Source organism: Mustela lutreola, chromosome 1, assembly GCF_030435805.1.
Source record: "Mustela lutreola isolate mMusLut2 chromosome 1, mMusLut2.pri, whole genome shotgun sequence".
NCBI classification, from domain to species: Eukaryota; Metazoa; Chordata; class Mammalia; order Carnivora; family Mustelidae; genus Mustela; species Mustela lutreola.
This window is the reverse complement of record NC_081290.1, coordinates 146,659,060-146,683,129: the sequence shown is the minus strand read 5'-3', so window position 1 is coordinate 146,683,129 and position 24,070 is coordinate 146,659,060.

The following is a 24,070-nucleotide window of genomic DNA, read 5'->3' as shown; positions in this document are numbered from 1 at the left end:
AGATTAATGTTTTGCTATTATTGAACTCTGGATTTTTTCCACAAAAAGAAAATCTTATATTTTTTTTCCTTCAGGAGCATCCAATATATTTCTTAGTTTTTTTCTAATGTTTGGGTTGTATCTAGGACTATACTTGAAGGTATATTATGTATGTTCCAAGGTATCTTGAGATGCTGCCAAAGTGAGCTGATTGATATGTGCCATTGATTTGAGCAATTCCTAAAAGTTTTCCACCATAAAGTAGATATGAGAAAGTCTCTAGAGTATAAGAGAGGGAGGGACTTGGTTAAAATAGTTGGATTCTCAAAGCCTTTTATTTTTTTAAGTTTATTTTATTTATTTATTTTTTAAATATTTTATTTATTTATTTGACAGAGAGAGAGATCACAAGTAGGCAGAGAGGGAGGAAGAAGCAGGCTCCCTGCTGAGCAGAGAGCCTGATGCAGGGCTTGATGCCAGGATCCTGAGACCATGACCTGATTCCAAAGCAGAGGCTTTAACCCACTGAGCCACCCAGGCGTCCCTCTCAAAGCCTTTTAAGTGCTAATTTGCTAATACTCCAAAGGCAACTGCAAAAGGCCCAACATTTTTATTTTTATTTTATTTTTTTAAAAAATTTATTTATTTATTTGAAGGAGAGCAAGAGCGCACAGGCATAGGGGGAGTGGCAGAGGCAGAGTTGGGGGGAGAAGCAGGCTCTCGGCAGTAATTGTGGGGCTCCATTCCAGGACCCTGGTATCATGACCTGAGCAAGAAGGCAGCCACTTAACTAACTGAGCCACCCAGACTTCACAAAAGGCTGCACCTTTTTAAACCACGAGACATCTTTTTCATTTAACATTTCATTGGCTATGTGTTTGGTTTTGGAAATATAGCAGTAAGCAAGATGAACAGTTTCGTTGTTTTCACAGAATTTGTATTACTTAGAAGTCATTTGCTCTGCTGGAATGTGCATACGAATGAGAACCGATAGAACATATATCTCTCTATATATTTGAAAGCTTTACATTAAGCTTTTAACAAATTGTTCAAATTCTCCAAATGTGTCCCATGCTCTTACCTTGGCTGATACATCAGCAAAATGACCTGGAAGACCAAGTTTTCATTTAGAAATCTTTGGATTCCTTGGTGTTTTGGGATGGTGAAGGGAGAGCATGTTCCTGGCTCTCTGCTCCTGGGCCTCTTCCAAACCCAGAAGAAGTTTTGCTTGCACGATTTTGAACACCACAGTGCTTTCATCCGAAGTCTACCGCCCTGGCAGTGAGGAAACCCAGCGCACCGAGGGTGGTGAGGTCAGGTAGGGTAGGGGTTCCCCATATCTTGTTCTAAGGGTAATACCACTTACTACATCACCTGTGCAGATCCTTGTTCTGAGGGATGCCCTTGGGGAAACTGACTGAGTTCACCATTTTGAAATCAGTGACAACCTTGAGAAGTTGGTACCATAGGGTTTTGATTTAACTGTAGTTAGTGTTTGTGACAAGAGGCAGATAAGAACTTAAAAGAGTTACTGGAAAGAATTGGAATTATATTGACTGAATCTGCCTCTCTTCCAGAAGCCAGATTTTAACTACAACACATTTTTTCTTAAACCTGACAGTAATTGATAAAAGACTTCTGCACACCAAGGACCTACCCAAAGCATGAGCATTTGGTTCTGTAAGAGGTTGAGGGCTACCATTTAGTCCTTATTCAGTGTTTGAAAATAAGCAGCACGGGGCGCCTGGTTGGCTCACTCAGTTAAGCATCTGACTCTTAATTTTGTCTGGCTCTGGTCTTGACTCAGGATTGTGAGATCGAGCTTTGTGTGGGGCTCCATGCTGGGTGTGGAGTCTCTTTAAGATTCTGTCTCCCTCTCCTTCCATCCTCTCCTACACCACCCACCCACCCACCCACACCACCAGTCTGTCTCTCCCTCTCAAAAAAGAAAAAAAAAAAGAGGAAAGAAAAGAAATGAAGAAGCACATATTGTTAGTAAGTTGAAATGATAGCAAGTATCAAGGAAAGGAGAAAATATGAAAAGTTGACAGAAAAACTATAAAAGCACGGTCATTAGTGGTCATCTGGTATATAGAAACAAACAGCCTTACGCCCCTCAATGCTTGCTCCACGGGACTTTATGGTAATTCCATGAACTTCCATAGATAAAAAGCAAAATTATTTCTGTTTTACTCTTTATTTTAAAAAAAGATAATGTGGTACACAGAAGTTGTTTGCACGTCTAAAATGAAAAAAATGTTTTGAGATAATGGTTCCTTGTTATTAATAATATTTGCATTTGTTTCATACCTACTAAGGAAACTGACTTATTTATAGTTGCGGAAAACTTCCAGATTAATGGCATTCACTAGCATGAGAATTACCACACTTAAATACTTAAAATCCTGCACAGCATGGCTTATTTTTCATTTTAAAAAAAGATTTATTTATTTGTTTTAGGAAGAGAGACAGAGAGAGAGGGAGATTAGTAGACTCCCCGCTGAGCGTGGAGCCCAGTGCTGGACTCAAGGTTCCATCTCAGGACCCCTAGACCATGACCGAAATCAAGAATTGGATGCAAGATTTCGTCGCTTATCTGACTGAGCCACTCAGTCACCTCAACTTCTTTTTTTCTTTTAAAGGAGTCTGTCCTTCGGCGTTCTCCTCCCCACACTGCATGGAGTCCTAGGAAGTCTTTCGAAGAAAGGGTCTACTGAAGGGTATGCTAAGAATCCTGGGTGGGAGAATCATTGCTGCCCATGGATTGACCAGCTTTTGGGGGCTTGAACAGTGTTTGCTAAAGAATATTGACAGGCTGGATTGTTGCTGATTGCACCTGACTCAAAGTTCCCTTTGTTTTGCCTGGAATATGTTGCAGTTGTTTTCTGGAAGCGTTTTGTGATCGGAGTCGGGCAAAATGCTTATTTGCAGGTAGGTTTAGTGGATGAGATGGAAGAACAATGAACATGCAGGCATTATGTATGTGCCATGAATTTAAGTCGTTGATAGACATCAACTATGACAATACTGTGCCACAGATTTCTTCATTTTCAGCAGCTGAGGTTCAGAGACATGAATTATACTTGATTGCACAATATCTTCTCACAGAAATTGTAAGGAGAATGGCATGCCCTAACAGGGCTTATTTACACGGAACACCCTAGTTCACTGTTTCCCCTCTGGCTTTTCTTAAACAAGCAATTTATTCTCAACAGTTTTAAATTTAAAATCAATATTTCTAATAAAATAGTTTTACACTTTTCATCTTTATGTATGGACATGTATGGGAAGAGAATCCAAATGAGTTTAAGCAATAAAGACAAGGCTATCAATAAACACATTCTAGAGAAGTCCATGAAAAGGAAGTATTTGTTTATCTCTCAATGCAAACATATATATGGATGGACACATTGTGTGAGTTTTATCCACTAATTAGCTATGAAGTAGTAACATTGGTTTCAGGGAAATTAAATGAATTAATTTTTGTAACACAAAATTTTAAAAATCGACTAAAGTATGCATTTTGAAGTCTAGTGTTCCCTCATGTCTCTATTTTCCCTGTTACCCTAACACACTTTCATGAGGTTTTTGTGTATCCTTCTACAGAGTTTGGACAAATGTCTAATGACAGGCATCCTCCTTTCAGTACTGTACGGACTATTTTCACTGCCCTAAAATTCTCTGTGCTCTGCCCAGTCATCCTTCCCCTGCCCCCAAGCCCTGATCTGTTTCCTGTCTCCATAGTTTTGCCTCTTGTAGAACTCCATATAGTTGGAATCGTAGAGCATGTAGTCTTTTCAGTTTGGCTTCTTTTACATGGTGATACACATTTAAGTTTCCTCCATGTCTTTTCATGGCTGAATAATTCATTTTAGTGCCGAATAATATTCCGTTTTCTGGATGTACTAAATTAATGGAGAAAAATTAAAGTACTATCTCAATGTAAGCACTTAGAGCAACTTAGGAATCCTTATAGATTCCTGGATCCCAAGGTAAATTTTCTGAACTTGTTCTACTAAAGCATTCCATCCATGAAGAATACTCAGTACTTACTTTAAAAGAGCAAGTTGCTTAAATTCTTTTGAAACTACCAAATGAATTTTTTAAAAATTTGACTTCCTCCTTGTTTCCAGGTTTTGCCGATTATACATAAAGCTGCTATAAACACCTATGAACAGATTTTTGTGAGGACATACGTTTTTAACACCTTTGGGTAAATACCAAGGATCATGATTGCCAGACTGTATGGTAAAGGTATGTTCAGTTTTTTAGAAACTGCCAAACCGTCTTCCACAATGGCTGTCCATTCCCACCATCAGTGAATAAGAGTAGCTCCACATACTTGGCAGCATTTGGGTTTTGTCAGTGTTTGGATTTTGTCAGTGTTTCAGATTCTAATAGGTGTGCAGTGGTGTCTCATTTTAATTTGCAGTTCCTTCATGGCACACACTGTAAAGCATCTTTTTGTATCCTATTTTGCCATCTGTATATCTTTTCTGGTGAGGTGTCTGTTTGGGGCTTTGGCCCATTGTTTAATTGGGTTGTTTGTTTTCTTACTGAGTTTTAAGAATTCTCTGTATATTTTGCCTCACAGTCCTTTAACACGTGTCTTTTGCAAACATTTTCTCCCAGTCTGACTTCTTTTTCTGTTGACATTCTCTTTTGCAGAGCTCAAGTTTTTAATTTTAATGAAGTCCTGTTATCAATTCTTTCTTTGATGGATCATGTCTTGGTGTTGTATCTAAAAACTTATCACTAGATCCAAGGTCATATAGGTTTTCTGCTATGTTATGTTCTGGGAGTTTTATAGTTTATAGTTTTATATTTAGGTTTGCGATCCATTCTGAGTTGGTTTCTGTGAAGGGTTTGAGGTCTGAGTCCAGATTATTCTTTTTGCATGCGAATGTTCAGTTGTTCCAGACTATTTGTTGGAAGACTACTTTTGCTCCTTTTTATTGCCTTTGCTTCTTTGTCAGAGATCATTTTACTATGTTATGTGAGTCTATTTCTGGGCTCTCTATTCTATTTTATTGTTCTATTTGCCTTTTTTTTTTTTTTTTTTTTTGCAGATACTAAACTTTCTTGACCATGGTAGTTTTATAGTGAGTCTTAAAGTCATGTGGTGTCAGTCCTCCAACTTTAAAGAAACTATCACTTGTCAAATTTTGATATGTTATCAAAGAAAAAAAGCCACAGTTAACTGAAGACTGTTAAATATCCCATCTTTCCCCCCGTCTGTGTGGGTTTATATTTTCTTCATATACTTCCAAACAATAAATTGCTAACATATTGAATTCAGAAGCAGTTATGAGAATCCAACTGTGTTCTATTAAGCCTGTTATTAAGGTCTATTAAAGATACTTGCAAAATACAATACACTTCTCGGGGTGCCTGGGTGGCTCAGTGGATTAAGCCTCTGCCTTCAGCTCAGGTCATGATCTCAGGGTCCTGGGATCGAGCCCTACATCAGGCTTTCTGCTCAGAAGGGAGCCTGCTTCCCCCACCCCATCTCTCTGCCTGCCTCTCTGCCTACTTGTGATCTCTGTCTGTCAAATAAATAAATAAATCCTTAAAAAATGTAAAAAAAAATGCAAAACACATCTCACTAAATTTTTTATTTTGGAAAATAGTTATTTTCATAAAAACATGCCATTTGTATTAACATGTAGTGGAATTTTTATATTACTTGAGAATAAATACATATTTAACAATTTTGCTTCAATTTTGCATATGATTAAGTATCGATATGTATCACTCAATAACTTTTAGATTCTGAAGCCCCCTGAAACCAAAATGTTTGAGAGCCCTATTCTTGGTACTTTGTTAGTATTGGGCAATTTGAAAGAGTGAGGTCTGGAGGGTCAAGGCCAGTTATGCATTAGGTTTATGTTGTTGTTGTTATATGCATGATCTATTCTGAGTCAATCAGGTTTCCGTTATGACAAGTAGAAGTTTGTTTGCTTTAGAATAGTCCATCAACTGAGCTAAACTGTTGTGAACATCGCTCAGTCCTCTCCTTTCTATTTTTACCATTTTGTTTCTAGCTAGATGATTCCTATTCATATCACTGTCTTTTATGTCTTAAGTAACCTTATTTTTGTTCTTTTATTCATAATTCACAATGAAATCCACTTTTTCCAAGTCTTTTTCTTTTTTTCTTAAAGATTTTATTTATTTATTTGAGAGAGACTGAGAGTGAGAGAGAGGGAGAAGCGGACTCCCTGCTGAGCAGAGAGCCTGGCACCAGGCTCCTGCCCAGAACTCCCAAGATCATGACCTGAGCTGAAGGGCTATGCTTAACTGACTGAGCCACCCAGGTGTCCCTGTTTTTGTTTTTGTTTTTTTTAAAGCCGTTATTTATTTATTTATTTTTAAAGATTTTATTTATTTGTATGACAGAACACAAGTAACAGAGGCAGGCAGAGGGAGAGTGGGGAAAGCAGGCTCCCTGCTGAGCAGAGAACTCAATGCGGGGCTTGATGTCAAGACCCTGAGATCATGACCTGTGCTGAAGGCAGAGGCTTAACTCACTGAGTCACCCAGGTGCCCTTAGAACCTTTACTTTTAAGCAATCTTTACACCTACAGTGGGGCTCAAACTCATGATCAAGAGTCACATGCTCCATTGACGAAGCCAACCAGGTCCACCTCCTCCCACCTTTTTAAGTGAAATTGACATTTCGGGGTTTTTTAATTTGTTCTTTCTTTAAGAATGTTTTATTGTTTAAGGAAAGTTCAAGTCCATTCTGAGGCATTGTTATGACCACGTGGGGGGTGTATTTTGGGAACAGGGTATGGCTGTGTGTGGTTGCCTAGGGGCTTCTGTTGTATAAGGGGTAGTGGGGTATAGATGAGAGTAAGTCGTCGTTATCAGTGAGAACATGACAAACGACAGCATGATCCACTGAGCATCTTTATGTCCCATCTTTGGTTTTTTGTATCTGGGCAAACTTAAAGGCTAAAGATAAAGAATTTGTGTATAAATGTATGTGGATTTGGGATAAGTTACTGTCTAGGAAATAGATGTTTTTCATAATTCCTTTTAGAGATGCACCCATGGTTAGGTGTTAGCCTAAATATTTGGCCAAAATTTTTGTCTTTGGCTTAGAAGAAAAATGCCTACTTCAGTTGTCATCCTATATGCTTGCAGAATCAGCAATGTGGTCCTATAGATTCCTATCACATTGAATCTGCATAGCAATGCCAACAACAGAAACAAAGCATATAATTTAGATTTATTGCTTCTATCTGAATATTCTCTTCAAAGTAGATATACCTTCTACATGTGGTTTGGAATGAGAAATACATCTATAGATTTAAGATGTTGACAGTCCACCAACCCATTGAAATATAAATGTAAATGTTATTGCAAGAGTGAATTAGGGCAATACTTAATGATGATTTTGCCAATTGCTAACTTTACATACAAAAATAATCAGATTTTAAATAATACATTTATAAGGAAGTAAATTTAAAGTAAAGATTAATATTTAGGGAGCATATATTAACTAGATAACATTAAGAAGAATATTATATCCTTTTAGAGTCAGTAAATATTTATAAAATTTAAATAACATAAGAAAAAATAATGGGTGCCTGGTGGATCAGTCAGTTAAACATCTGCCTTCCTTCAGGCTCCCTGCTGAGCAGAGAGCCTGCTTCTTCCACTCTTCCCTCTGCAACGCCCCCTGCTCTCTCTCTCTCAAATAAATAGATAAAATCTTCAAAAAACAATAAAAATGGAAAACATATTATGAAGATTAGAATTAGTCTTTGGAGTTGTATCAGTAGTCAAATATTAATTTAAAAATTTTTTCAAATTATTATTATATATACGTAAAAAAAATGTCTATTTATTTTTTAAGAGGGGAAGGAGGGACAGAGGGAAAGAGAGACAATTCCAAGCATGCCCTCCACACCAGTCGTGGAACTGATAACAGAGCTTCTTCTCACCCTGAGATCATGACCTGAGCAGCAGAAACCAAGAATTGAATGCTTAACTGAGTGAGCTGCACAGGTACCCAACAGATTATTTTTATTTTATAGTTTGTGTGGTTTTTGTTGTTTTGTTTATTTGCTTTTGTTTGTTTTTGCTTTTTTATTTTTTTTTGTAACTTAGGTCCATTAAGCCTGAGCCTTTCAGGAAAAAGTTCACTTTGAAAATTCTTCACAACTTGAGGAATGTATAAAAAATAAAATGTTGTTCAATTTGTTATAATTTCACAAGGTGGGAAAACCACCTAAATCAGGTACAACACCTGTGGTAAATCACTTTTGATCTAGGCATAACAAAAAATATACAGAATAGGGTGTCTGGGTGGCTCAGTGGGTTAAGCCTCTGCCTTCAGCTCAGGTCATGATCTCAGGGTGCTGGGATCAAGCCCCGCATCAGGCTCTCTGCTCAGGGGGGAGCCTGCTTCCCTCTCTCTCTCTGCCTGTCTCTATGCCTACTTGTGATCTCTGTCTGTCAAATAAATAAATAAAATCTTAAAAAAATATACAGAATAAAGGAAGACAGTGTTAAGGAAAAATGAAAAACTCCTAAAATATTATGTTCTTCTGCCAACCTCAGTTGCAAAGATGCATCTATTTTGTATCACACCTGAGCTGAATGGTGAGCAGAGGAGAATCTATCAGTTGACAGTACAGATAAAATGTTCTTCTTTTACTGTGTCAAATTTTTAAGAATTTACTACTGGTTTTAATGATTAAATTATAGTAAAAATTACTTTCAGGTAAAATTCCAAGATTCTGACATCTGAAAAGTTCATTTATGACTATGAACTCAGGTTTGGGTTTTAGTTTTAGCTGAATATTGATTTTAACATTTGTTTATTTTGCATTACCCATAACTTGGCACACCTCTCCATCTAATGCTCTAAGCATTACTCCTGCAGACATAGTACATAAAAAAAGGAAGAGCTCACAATGCTGCTAATAAAGTTGCTATTTTCCTCTGAGGGTTTTTTTGTTGTTGTTGATGCTGTTTGTTTTATTTCTTTCTTCTCTGTGACATGTTTATCAAACTTTTGCCCATTTTGGGGGTGTTTATATTTTTTCTTAAAGTTTTGTAAGAATTCTTCATAAATTTTTTAAATTCTTGTTTTATTATTCATTTTGTAAAATTTTCTCCATTTTTGGTGTCTTTTGATAGACAGAAACTTAAAATTTAATTTATCAAATTTATCAGTATCTTTTTAAAAAGATTAACGTATTATTTGCCCCAGGGGTACACGTCTGTGAATCATCAGGCTTAAACATTTCACAGCACTCACCAATCACATACCCTCCCCAATGTCCATAACCCAACCAACTTCTCCCTACCCCTCTTTCCCCCAGCAATGCTCAGTTTGTTTTATGAGATTAAGAGTCTCTTATGGTTTGCCTCCATCCCCACCCCATCCTGTTTCATTTTTTCCTTCCCTATGCCCCAAATCCTCCACCCTACCTCTCAAATTCCTCATATCAGGGAAATCATATAATTGCCTTTCTCTGATTGACTTATTTTGCTCAGCATAATGCCCTCTAGTTCTATCCATGTTGTTGCAAATGGCAAGATTTCATTTCTTTTGATGGCTGCATAATATTCCATTGTATATACACACCACTTCTTCTTTATCCACTCATCTGTTGATGAACATCTAGGTTCTTTCCATAGTTTGGCTATTGTAGACATTGCTGCTATAAACATTCAGGTGCACGTGTCCATTCGGATCACTACGTTTGTATCTTTAGGGTAAATACCCAGTAGTGCGATTTCTGGGTTGTAGGGTAGCTCTATTTTCAACTTTTTGAGGAAAATCCATGTTGTTTTCCAGAGTGGTTGCACCAGCTTGCATTCCCACCAACAGTGGGAATTCCCACCAACAGTTCCCCTTTCTCTGCATCCTTGCCAGTATCTGTTGTTTCCTGACTTGTTAATTTTAGCCATTCTGACTGGTGTGAGCTGGTATTTCATTGTGGTTTTGATTTGTATTTCCCTGATGCTGCGTGATGTGGAGCACTTTCTCATGTGTCTGTTGGCCATCTGGATGTCTTCTTTGCAGAAATTTCTGTTCATGTCCTCTGCCCATTTCTTGACTGGATTATTTGTTCTTTGGGTGTTGAGTTTGGTAAGTCCTTTATAGATTTTGGGTACTAGCCCTTTATCTGATATGTCATTTGCAAATATCTTCTCCCATTCTGTTAGTTGCCTTTTGGTTTTATTGACTGTTTCCTTTGCTGTGCAAAAGCTTTTATCTTCCTGATGTCCCAATAGTTCATTTTTGCCCTTGATTTCCTTGCCTTTGTTGCAGCTGAGGTCAAAGAGGTTGCTGCCTGTGTTCTCCTCAAGGATTTTGATGGATTCCTGTCTCACATTGAGGTCTTTCATTCATTTTGAGTCTATTTTTGTATGTGGTATAAGGAAATGGTCCAGTTTCATTCTTCTGCATGTGGCTGTCCAATTTTCCCACCATTTGTAGAAGAGATTGTCTTTTTTCCATAGACATTCTTTCCGGCTTTGTTAAAGATTACTTAACCATAGAGTTGAGGGTCTATTTCTGAGCTCTCTATTCTGTTTCATTGGTCTATGAGTCTGTTTTTGTGCCAGTACATACTGTCTTGATTACAGCTTTGTAACAGAGCTTGAAGTCTGGAATTGTGATGCCACCAACTTTAGCTTTCTTTTTCAACATTCCTATGGCTATTCCGGGTCTTTTTTGGTTCCATATACATTTTAGGATCATTTGTTCCATTTCTTTAAAAAAATTGATGGTATTTTGATAGGAATTGCATTAAACGTATAGATTGCTTAAGGTAGCATAGATGTTTTCACAATATTTGTTCTTCTAATCCATGAGCATGGAACGTTTTTCCATTTCTTTGTGTCTTCCTCAATTTCTTTCATGAGTACTTTATAGTTTTCTGAGTACAGATTCTTTGCCTCTTAGGTTAGATTTATTCCCAGGTATTGTAAATGGGACTGACTCCTTAATTTTTTGTTCTTCTGTCTGGCTGTTGGTGTATAGAAATGCAACTGATTTCTGTGCATTGATTTTATATCCTGACATTACTGAATTCTTGTATGAGTTCTAGCAGTTTTGGAGTGGAGTCTTTTGGGTTTTCCACATAAAGTATCATATCATCTGCAAAGAGTGATAGTTTGACTTCTTCTTTGCTGATTTGGATGCTTTTTATTTCTTTTTGTTGTCTGATTGCTGAGGCTAGGACTTCTAGTACTATGTTGAATAATAGTGGTGATAGTGGACATGCCTGCCATGTTCCTGATCTTAGCAGGAAAACTCTCAGTTTTTCCTCAGTAAGAGTGATATTTGCTGTGGGTTTTTCATGGATGGCTTTGATGATATTGAGTTATGTACCCTCTATCCCTACACCTTGAAGAATTTTGATCAAGAAAGGATGCTGTATTTTGTCAAATGCTTTTTCTGCATCTACTGAGAGTATCATCTTGTTCTTTCTTTTATTAATGTATTGTATCACATTGTATCACATTGATTGATTTGCAGCTGTTGAACCAACCTTGCATCCCAGGACTAAATCCCACTTGGTCGTGGTGAGTAATCCTTTTAATGTACTGTTGGATCCTGTTGGCTAGTATTTTGATGAGAATTTTTCCATCTGTGTTCATCAGGGATATTAGTCTGTAATTCTTTTTTTTGATGGGGTCTTTGTCTAGTTTTGGGATCAAGGTAATGCTGGCCTCATAAAATGAGTTTGGAAGTTTTCCTTCAATTTCTATTTTTGGAACAGTTTCTGGAGAATAGGTATTAATTCTTCTTTAAATGTTTGGTAGAATTCTCCCGGAAGCCGTCTGGCCCTGGGCCCTTGTTTGTTGGGAGATTTTTTGATTACTTCCTCACTTTCCTTATTGGTCATAGATCTCTTCAGGTTTTCTATTTCTTCCTGGTTCAGTTTTGATAGTTGATACATCTCTAGGTATGCATCCATTTCTCCCATCAAAGTACTAACCAGGCCCGACCCTGCTTAGCTTCCGAGATTAGACGAGATCGGGCGCGTTCAGGGTGGTATGGCCGTAGACTATGCATCCATTTCTAACAGATTGTCTAATTTGCTGGCATATAGTTGCTCATAATATGTTCTTATAATTGTTTGTATTTCTTTGGTTTTGGTTGTGATCTTTCCTCTTTCATCCATGGTTTTATTTATTTGGGTCCTTTCTCTTTTCTTTTTGATAAGTCTGGCCAGGGGTTTATCAATCTTATTAATTGTTTCAAAGAACCAGCTCCTAGTTTTGTTGGTTTGTTCTACTGTTCTTTTGGTTTCTATTTCATTGATTTCTGCTCTGATCTTTATTATTTCTCTTCTCTTTTTGGGTTTAGGCTTTATTTTCTGTTCTTTCTCCAGCTCCTTTAGGTGTAGGGTTAGGTTTTATACTTGAGACCTTTCTAGTTTCTTGAGAAAGGCTTGTATCTCTCTATATATTTTCCTCTCAGGACCACCTTTGCTGTGTTCCACACATTTGGAACTGTTGTGTTTTCATTTTCATTTGTTTCCATGAATTTTTTCAATTCTTCTTTAATTTCCTGGTTACCCATTAATTCTTTTTTTTTTTTTTTTTTTTTTTTTTTTTTTTAAAGATTTTATTTATTTATTTGACAGACAGAGATCACAAGTAGGCAGAGAGGCATGCAGAGAGAGAGAGGGGGAAGCAGGCTCCCTGCTGAGCAGAGAGCCCTATGCGGGACTCCCTGCTGAGCAGAGAGCCCGATGCGGGACTCGATCCCAGGACCCTGAGATCATGACCTGAGCCAAAGGCAGCGGCTTAACCCACTGAGCCACCCAGGCGCCCCCCATTAATTCTTTAGTAGGATGTTCTTTAGCTCTTTCCAAGTTTTCTCTTGTGATTGAGTTCTAGCTTCAGGTCATTGTGGTCTGAAAATATGCAGAGAATGATCCCACTCCTTTGGTACTGGTTGAGACCTGATTTGTGAGCCAGGATATGATCTATTCTGGAGAATGTTCCATATGTACTAGAGAAGAATGTCCATTCTGTTGCTTTGGGATGGAATGTTCTGAATATATCTGTGATGTCCATCTGGTCCAGTGTGTCATTTAAGGCCTTTATTTCCTTGTTGATCTTTTGCTTGGATGATCTGTCCATTTCAGTGAAGGGAGGTGTTGAAGTCTCCTATTATTATTGTATTATTGTCGATGTGTTTCTTTGACTTTGTTATTAATTGGTTTATATAGTTGGCTGCTCCAATGTTGGGGGTATAGATATTTACAATTGTTAGAGCTTCTTGTGGGCAAACCTTTTAAGTATGACAGAGTGCCCTTTCTCATCTCTTATGATAGTCTTTGGCTTAAAATCTAATTTATCTGATATAAGGATTGCCACCCCAGCTTTCTTTTGATGTCCATTAACATGGTAAATTGTTTTCCACCCTCTCACTTCAAATCTGGAGGTGTCTTTGGGTGTAAAATGAGTTTCTTGAAGACAGCATATTGATGGGTCTTGGCTTTTTTTTTTTTTTTTTGTCCATTCAGATGCCCTGTATCTTTTGATTAGGACATTTAGCCCATATACATTCAGGGTTACTATTGAAAGATATGAATTTAGTGCTATTGTATTGCCTGTAAGGTGACTGTTACTGTATATTGTCTCTGTTCCTTTCTGGTCTACTACTTTGAGGTTCTCTCTTTGTTTAGAGGACCCCTTTCAATATTTCCTGTAAGGCTGGTTTCGTGTTTGCAAATTCTTTTAATTTTTGTTTGTCCTGGAAGCTTTTTAATTCTCTTTCTATTTTTACTGATAGAGTAACTGGATATTGTATTCTTGGCTGCATATTTTTCTCATGTAGTGCTCTGAATATATCATGCCAGTTTTCTTTCTGGCCTGCCAGGTCTCTGTGGATAAGTGTGCTGCCAATCTAATATTTCTACCATTGTATGTTACAGACTTCTTGTCCTGAACTTCTTTCAGGATTTTCTCTTTGCCACTAAGACTTATGAGTTTTAGTATTAGATGACGGGGTGTGGACCTATTTTTATTTATTTTGAGTGGGCTTCTCTGTGCCTCCTGGATTTTGATGCTTGTTCCCTTTGCCATATTAGGGAAATTCTCAACTATAATTTGTTCCAATATACCTTCTGCCCCCCTCTTCTTCTTCTTCTGGAATCCCAATTATTCTATTGTGTCATCTCATGGTATCACTTACCTCTTGAATTCTCCTGTCATGGTCCAGTAGTTGTCTCTCTTTCTTCTCAGCTTCTTTATTCTCCTTCCTTTGGTCTTCTGTATCACTAATTCTCTCTTTTGCCTCATTTATCCTAGCAATAAAAGCCTCCATTTTTTTCCAGATATTTTCTGCTAATTAATTAATTAATTAACCATTTTATTTTATTTTTTTTCAGTGTTTTAAAATCCATTGTTTATGCACTAAACCTAGTGCTCCATGCAGTACATGCCGTCCATAGTACTCACCCCAGGCTCACCCAACCCCCCACTGCTCTCCCCTCCAAAAGCCCCTTTGTTTCTCAGAGTCCACAGTCTCTCATCTCCTCCTCCGATTTCTCCCAACTTAATTCTCCTCTCCATTTCCCAATGTCCTCCGTGTTATTCCTTTTGCTCCACAAGTAAGTGAAACCATATGGTAATTGACTCTTTCTGTTTAACTTATTTCACTCAGCATAATCTCCTCCAATCCCGTCCATGTTGATACAAAAGTTGGATATTCATCCTTTCTAATGGAGGCATAATACTCCATTGTATATATAGACCATCTCTTCTTTATCATTCATCTGTTGAAAGGCATTTTAGCTCTTTTCACAGTTTGGCAACTGTGGCCATTGCTGTTATGAACATTGGGATACAGATGGTCCTTCTTTTCACTACATCAGTATCTTTGGGGTAAATACTCAGTAGTGCAATTGCAGGGTCACAGGGTAGTTCTATTTTTAACTTTTTGAGGAATCTCCACACTGTTTTCCAAAGTGGCTGCACCAACTTGCATTCCCACCAGCAGTGTAAGAAGGTTCCCCTTTCTCCACATCCTCTCCAACACTTGTTATTTACTGTCTTGTTAATTTTGGCCATTCTAACTGGTGTGAGGTGATATCTCAGTGTGGTTTTGATTTGAATTTCCCTGATTGTTATTGATGATGAACATTTTTCATGTGTCTGTTAGCCATTTGTGTGTCTTCTTTAGAGAAGTGTCTGTTCATGTCTTCTGCCCAATTTTTGATGTTATTATGTTTTGTGTGTGTTGAGTTTGAGAGTTCTTTATAGATTTTAGATATCAGCTCTTTATAGTGTCACTTGCAAATATCTTTTCCCATTCTGTGGATTGTCTCTTTGTTTTGTTGACGGTTTCCTTTGCTTTCCAGAGGCTTTTGATCTTGAGGAAGTCCCAAAATTTGTTTTTCAGTCTTTACTTTCAATGCTATCCCAATCAAAATCCCACTAGGATTTTTCAAAGAGATGTAACAAACAATCTTAAAATTTGTATGGAATGAGAAGAGACCCCAAATTGATAAGGAAATGTTGAAAAAGAAAAACAAAACTGGGGGCATCACGTTGCCTGATTTCAACCTTTACTACAAAGCTGTGATTACCAAGACAGCATGGTACTGGCACAAAAACAGACACATAGACCAGTGGAATAGAGTAGAGTGCCCAGATATGGACCCTCAGTCCCATGGTTAAATAATCTTCAACAAAGCAGAAAAAAATATGGAGTGGAAAAAAGACAGTCTCTTCAATAAATGGTGTTGGGGAAATTAGACAGCTATGTGTCAAAGAATGAAACTCAACCATTCTCTTACACCATACACAAAAATGAGCTCAAAATGGATAAAAGACCTCAACGTGTGACAGTATTCTATCAAAATCCTAGAACAGAACATAGATAGTAACCTCTCCAACATTGGCCACAGCATCTTCTTTCAAGATATGTCTCCAATGGCAAATGAAGAGCCTCAATGTTTTTATTGCACTTCATTAATAGCTTTTTTGATTTCAACTTGGTTAGATTTTAGTTCTTTTATTTCTCCAGAGAGGGTGTCTCTAATATCTTCCATGCCTTTTTGAGCCCAGCTAGCACCTTGAGCATCATCATTCTGAACTCTAGTTCTGACACATTACCAATGTCTGTATTGATTAGATCCCTTGCTGTTGGTACTGCCTCTTGTTCTTTTTTTTTGGGGGGGGGTGAGTTTTTCCACCTTGTCATTTTATCCAGATAAGAATATATGAACGAGAGAATAAAATACTAAAAGGGTGGCAGAGACCCCAGAAAAATGTACACCAATCAAATCAGAAGAGACTCAAAACTGGGGGGAGGTAGAGGAAAGGGGGAAAAAAGAAATAAAAATAAAAAACTAAAAAATAACTATAACTATAACTATAACTATACACACACATATTTTAGACTGGTGAATAGAACAGAGGCACCCTCTTGGTTGTGGGTGTATTCTGGTCTCTTAGAAAAACTACCTCCCAAATCTTAAAGAAAGAAGAACTTATATGCATACACAAATATAAAGGTAAACACAATGAAGTGATGGAATATGATTTTAAGGATGAAAATTTAAAAAAAAATCTAAAAATGAAATTGATAGGATAAGTTGGTTGGAAAAATTAAAAAAAAAAAAAAAAGAGGAGAGGATGTGCTCAGGCTGGAGACTAGAACAAAGCCATGTGCTAGATTTAGGGTATATTTTACCTCACCTATTAAAAGAAATTGTATCCCAAAATTTTAAAGAAAAGAAAGACCTATATGTATATAAAAAATAGGGTGAAATACAATGACGGAATAAAATATAACAATGATGTTTTAAAAAGATTTTTTTCAAAGAAAGATATTGTTAAGATAAACTAGTTTAAAAATGTTGAAAGAGGAAAGAGGAAAAATTAAAAAACAGAATGAGAAAAAACATAAAATTAAAAAAAATTAACTATGCAAGACTAAAGGATCATGCTGGAAAAGCCATGAATGCTATGCATTGCTTTCCCCTTGCTCTGGAGTTCCACTGTTCTCCTTGATCAGTGAGCTTGGCTTTGGCTAGATGTTCTTCTGATCTTCTCGGGGAGGGACCTGTTGCAGTGATGCTCAAATGTCTTTGCCTGAGGCAGAATTGCACTGCCCTTGCCAGGGGCCAGGGTAAACAATCTTCTCATGTTCACTCTCAGAAGCTTTTGTTCCCTGAATGCTTTCCATAGAGCTCTGGAGGACAGGAATGAAAATGGCGGCCTCCCAATCTCTGGCTCAGAGGTGCCGAGAACTCGGGGCGCCACTCCTCAGTGTGCCTTAGAGGAAAGCTGTCAATTGCTCTTGTCTCCTTGGTCTCTGGCTGTGCTCTGTCCTCACCAAACCTGTGACTGAGCATTTCTGTCTCTGGCGCATGGCCCTGTTTGGAGTCTCCAAACCCAGCAGATTCCTGCCCCGCACTCCTACACTGCTCCTCCTGGAAGAGGAAGGAGGGGTTCTCTGTGTATCTGCCATTTGTGGGGTCCCCACACAAAGAGCTGTGGCCTGAGTGTGCCATGGATCATGGTTTAAGGTAACCCCGAGCTGAGAGCTCACTCCTCAGCTCCGTCTCTGTAGTCAGTTTCCCGACTCCAGTACCTTGGAGCTCTGCCACATTCACGCACCCCCGGCCTTTCTGTGACCCCTCGGGACCTGAGACCACAGTGTCCCCATGAGGACTCCACCCCCTGCTTAGTCTCTGGAGTGATGTCCTTCAGTGGAGCAGACCTCTCAAAGTTCTGATTTTGAGCTCTGTTGCTCCACTGCTTGCTGGGAGCTGGCCCCTCCCCCCGTGGTCTATCTTCCTGTCACTTCAGATTCACTTTCCTTCCAGAAAGCGGTCAATTTTCTGTTCCTAGAATTGCCGCTCTTCTCTTCTATCTCCTATTGAGTTTGTATGTGTTCGGAATGGTTTGATAACTATCTAGCTGAACTGCTGGGACCTGAGGTCATTTCAGTCTGTTACTCCTCACATCTTGGCCCCAGAACCCTATCAGTGTCTTTTTTTTTTTTTTTTAAGTTATTTCCTAGCATGAGGTCATATAAATATTTTGCCATATTTTTTCTAAAAATTGTGAAGTTTTACCCATCACATTTACATCTCTGGTCAATTTAGAATTAATTATTTATGTGTATATTTCATATAAGTTTGAATAACCGATTCTTCCAGTACTATTCATCAAATATAGCTTTAGCTATTTTCAGTGCTATTTGGAGCATATATCAAGGTTCCATTTGTGTGAAATTCTGTTTGGAGACTCTCTATTCTATTCCATAGGTCAATTTATCCCTTCACAAATGCCACATTTAAAAATTCCAATAGGTTTATAATAAATCTCGATTTTTATGTGCAAAAAGTGTTTTCCTTGCTTTTCTCCTTCTACGTCTTCAGCAATGTCTTGACTATTTGTTATGTTTTGCTTTTTCATACAAAATTTAAAATTAGGTTGCAGTTTATTTGAAAATTCTGCTGTGGTTTTTGTTTTTTGAAGTATACTTTACGAATAGGAAAACACAGATCTAAATGTACAATTCAGTGAGTTTTGAAAAGTGTGTAACTTCATGTAACACATAGCCAATCAAGATATAGACTATTTCTGTTACCTCAAAATGTTCCCTTGTGGCCCCTGTCTCTTAATTTTTACGTGTGAGAAGCACCCAGTGTTCTGGTTTCTATCATCAGAAGTTAGTTCTGTGTGCTCTTGAACTTTAAATAAGTAAATCCATTTTGTGTATACTCTTTTGTGTCTGGCTTTTATTTTCCTTAAGATTTTATTTATTTGTCAGTTTGAGAGACAGAAAGAGGGAACACATGAGTAGGGGGAGCAGCAGGCAGATGGAGAAGCAGGCTTCCCTCGAACAAGAAGCCCAATCCAGGATTCAATCCCAGGACCCTGGGATCATGACCTGAGCCAAAGGCAGACGTTCAACCAACTGAGTCACCCAGCAGTCTCTGTGTCTGGATTTTTTTGCTCAATATGTTTTTGAAATTTATTCATGCTTTCTGTATATCTTCAGATAATTACTTTTTATTGTTGAGTAACATTTCACATTGTGGGTATTCCACAATTTGTTGACCCGTTGTACTATTGATAATCATTTGTGCTGTTTTCATTTACTGGATATTATGAATAAATCTGCTATAAATATTTGCATACAAGTAATTTAGACTTCTCTTGGAAACTACCTAAAAGTGGAATTAAAGGGTAATATAAATAAGAATATTTTTAAATTGATAAAAAACTGTCAAATTATTTTTCAAAGTGGTACATTCCCATTAACAATGTATGAGAGTTCTGGTTTCTTCACATCCCTGCCCAGTGTTTAAGGGTGTCAAGTTTTTAAATATTAACAATTTTGGTGAACACAAAGTAATTTCTTATTTTTTTAAAAAAATTGCATTATTCTGATAACTAGTAAGATTGAACAGCTTTCCATGTGCTTATTGTCCATTCAGAAATGTTATTTTGTGAAGTGTCTGTATAAGTCTTTTGCTTGTTTGATAAATTGGAATGTGTATTTTGTTATTACTAAGTTCTATGAATTCTTCTATATTCTGCATGTAAGACCTGTGTCATATATTTGTATTGTGGATAATTTTTCCCAAACGGTGTTTTGAATTTATTTTCAGAATAGTGTTTATTAGCAATTGAGGGAGGGCTCCTTTTTTTTTTTTTTTTAAAGATTTTATTTATTTATTTGTGAGAAAAAGAGAGAGTGCAAGCAGGGGGAACAGCAGGCAGATGGAGAGGGAGAGGCAGGCTTCCTGCTGAACAAGTAGCTCAATGCAGGACTCCATACCAAGACCCTGGGATCATGAACTAAGTGGAAGGCAGAAGTTTAACCACCTGAGCCATCCAGGTGTCCCTAACACTTTATTTTTAAAAATTATATTATTATTATTTTTATATTTTTTAGAGAGAGAAAGCATGTGCCTACATGAATGGGGGATGGAGAGGGGCAGAGGCAGAGAAAGAGACTCCTAGGCAGACTCCACACTGAGTGCAGAGCCTGACTCAAGGCTAGATCCCATGACTCTGAGATCATGACCTGAGCTGAAATCAAGAGTCGGATGCTTAACTGACTGAGCCACCCAGATGGCCTTATCCTCCAGCAGTTTAAAAATGTTTGTCCATTATTTCTGATTCAAAACCTTCCTTTGTTTGTTTGGTATATTATCTATCCTTTTTCCCCTGAGTACTTTTAGACTTACTGTTTAACTTTCAGTGTCAGCAGTTTGACTTTTTGTACCCAGTTTTTCCCCCTTTGAATTAATTTTGTTTGGAGTTCACTAGGCTTGCTGGATCTCTAAGTTAATATTTTCCAACACATTTGGAGAATTTTGGCCATTATTTAAAAAAAAGAAATTGTATACATACACACACACACACACACACACTCTCTCTCTCTCTCTCTCCACCTAGGACTCTAGTGGCACTACACATGTTAGACAGGTAACTGAGTGTCCATTAATTTTTTTCAATCATTTTTTTCTCTGTTCTGTTGGGTAATTCCCTTTGATTTGCCTTCAAGATCACTATAACTTTCTTCTGTGGTCTCCAATATACGGCTAAGCAGATCCAGTAGTTTATAGATCTGTATAGGCATAACTTTCAGTTCTAGGACTTCCCTTCAGCTCTTTTTTTGCTCTGCTGATATTGTTCATAATTTACTTATTATCATCATTTTTCCTTTAAGCCATTGAACAAATCTGTAATATCTTCTTTAAAGTCCTTATCTTCTGATACTAACATCTGGATCATCTCAAGTCTGTGTCTATTGCTTGCTGTTTTCTTGGTTATGGGTCATGATTTCTTAGTTTTGCATGTCAATAAATTAACTATTTTATGCTTGACAATGGTTTGATACATTCTGGGGAGACTGGATTTTTTCTTCTTTTGAAAGCTCTTGAGTGATATGCTGTAAAGCACAATAAATTACTGGCAGATCGCTTTGGTCACGATAATTCTGCTGTGACTTTTTTTCACTATATTGTACTTATTTGCAAAAATCATAAAATTTTCTCATAAATACATTTATACAACATACCTACTTTCATGAAGTTGCAACATCTCATATCACTTGAAATATGTTACTAGTCATTAAATTATTACCTTCTATTATTACTAATTTCTTTGTAAGTATATTTTATTTCTCTAATTACATCGTGAGCCTCAGGGATGGATCTTTATTTTATATTTATTTGTAGTCTTGGCATTTGACACACAGCTGGCATTCAATAAAAGTTATTGTTCTTAATGACAAGAAGAGTGTCTTGCTGTGATCCTTTGGACTTTGGTCCACTATTTCTTCCATAGCTAGTCTTACCTAACTTTTATAGGTAGCAAATATTAAGTTCATTCTTTAACTCATACATTTATTCATCAACAAATATTTACTAAGAGCCTACCACATGCCAATTCCTATCCTGGTGCTGTGATCACAACAGTGATAAGATGAACAATGTTCACACCCTCATAGAACTTATGAATTAGTGGATGTTTAGCTAAGCTACTCAATGGTATTGCTGCCTTGACATCCATTTAATTTGGCCAACCAGCCTAGACAACCCCTCCTGTAAGCACATGCCCTCGTTTAAGAGTTATAGGTAATTTTAAGATCCTGGTATTGCTTCCCCAGTAGCCCTTAAAATAAACAGTCTTCCCCAGCAGCCAGGGTCTTATCCTTGCATGCCCTTTATATAAGACAGCCATGGGGCTTACAAAGCCTCTTTAGTTTGAATTGACTAGTCTTAGTCTGGGAATCTCCAAATATTCCACCCGTAGGCCCTAATAAAGGCACATGCCCCAGGACCTACCTCCTTTTGACTGCACTCTGCCTCAACTTCCCCCCATGTGGTCCCTCAAGAAATGCTGTGTAGTTGCTTTAGGAACTGTCACTAATAAACTTCTCTATTTTAATTTCTCTTGTGGTGTTTTATTGCTCACCATCTGGCACCTTGTGCTCTAAAGAAATATTAATTTAACAAAGTCATAACAGTGGGAGAAACAAATAATAGGGAAATAAGTAACTGTATAAGATAAAATAAGTACTTTTTAAAAAAAAATTGTTTATTTATTTGAGACAGAGAGAGAGAGCTCAAGTGGGGAGGAGGGTCAGAGCAAGAGGGTGAAGTGGGCTCCCACTGAGCAAGGAGCAAGATGTGGGACTAGATCCCAGGACCCTGAGATCGTAGCCTGCGCTGAAGGCAGACTGAGCCACCAAAGTGCCCAGATAAAATTAGTATTCTATGAAGGAAAAATAAGGCAGGGGAAAGGCATAAAGAATAAAAGAGGTAGTTATTGTGGTGATAATGATGCATGTGTGTTTTTAAAAATAGGATTTTGAGGAAAGAACTGCCTGAATAAGTGATATTTGGAACATAGACCTCAAGCAAAGCAGTTAAGTGACTGTCTATACACAGAATAAGGGGCTGATTATTAGATGTGATTTCAGAGGCATTGGAAAGGCTTCATTCTCCACTAAGCTTCTGAAATTCAGCTGTCTGAACTTTGCATCTTTATCTTAAGGTTTTATTGCCTTAAGATGCAAATCCCTTTGGGAGAGTGTCTATTTAAACTTTTACCTGTCAAATATTTCTGTGTGCATGAATTTCAGAATTTTGATGAAGAAGTGAAAATAATAGTTCAAGAACATAAGGAGTCAGTGTAGTATAGTTGTTAAGAGCATGAATTGCCTGGATGTCAAATCCCGGATCTGTTACTTAGTAGCTGTGTGTGTGGCCTTCATCAGTTACTTAATATCCTAATGCCTTAGTTACTTCAGTTGTAAAATGGGTATAATAATATGTCCTAGTATCCATGCTATGATGATGGTATGCTATAGCATTTTTTTTTTTTTTTGACAGATCACAAGTAGGCAGAGAGGCAGGCAGAGAGAGAGGAGGAAGCAGGCTCCCTGCTGAGCAGAAAGCCGGATGCGGGGCTCGATCCCAGGACCCCAAGACCATGACCTGAGCCGAAAGCAGAGGCTTTTAACCCACTGAGCCACCCAGGCGCCCCTGCTATAGCATTTTCAATTTTCATGGGTCTTCCTCCTGGGAGGATTACCCATTTCTGCTCCATTGTCAGATTTGGCCAAATCACTTTTTTTTTTTTTTTTTAAGTCTTTGAAATGTGACCTTAAGTGATGTATATAAGTTATAAGCAAAAACTTTAAGGTCCATCATATATTTTCGCCGTTCTTTCTCTCCTCTCTGCCATGAGAACAGTGATATCTCAGGGGTTTCTTTAGCCTGCCTCCTGAAGTAAAAGGGGCAGGAAGCAGAGCCACAGTCAAAATCAACATGTAATGAGATATACATATTGTTATAAGCCACTGAGATTTGGAATCATTTTATAGTGCTGTAACTTTTAACTCTCATCTTATTGATATAAATGAGTTATTTCTATGTGTTTATAACAGTATCTAGCACATAGTGTATATTAAATAAATAAATGTAACCTTGAAGGAATATAACTGTTGAAGAGAAACCATTATAAAATCACAAGGGTGGGGCTCCAAACCAAACTTCTTGACTACTTTTTTTTTTTTTTAAGATTTTATTTATTTATTTGATAGACAAGTAGGCAAAGAGGCAGGCAGAGACAGAGAGAGGAGGAAGCAGGCTCCCCACTGAGCAGAGAGCCTGATGCAGGGCTCAATCCCAGAACCCTGGGATCATGACCTGAACTGAGGGCAGAGGCTTTAACCCACTGAGCCACTCAGGCACCCCATCTTGACTACTTCTTGATTCTGCCATAATTTTTTGCTAAAGATATAAAATATCAGGTGATGTGCTATTTCTTTGCACTCTGAACCAGATATTAGAATTAAGATGTTGGAGTTGGACATTAGAAATAAGATGTTGGAGTAGATTAATTTGCTAATGTTCTGCATTATGATTGTTTCCAAAGTGTTTCTTACAGTCTTTTTTCCTCACTGTTATGTATTCTTAAGAGCAGAGATAATATGGCTTACTAAAAAATATGTACACAGTGTGTATCACAGTCTTCTCACAAAAAAATCTCCTTAATATTTTTCAACTAAATGGATAACCATAATATAAAATGAATTTGTTAATCTGGATGGTTTGGGAAAAAA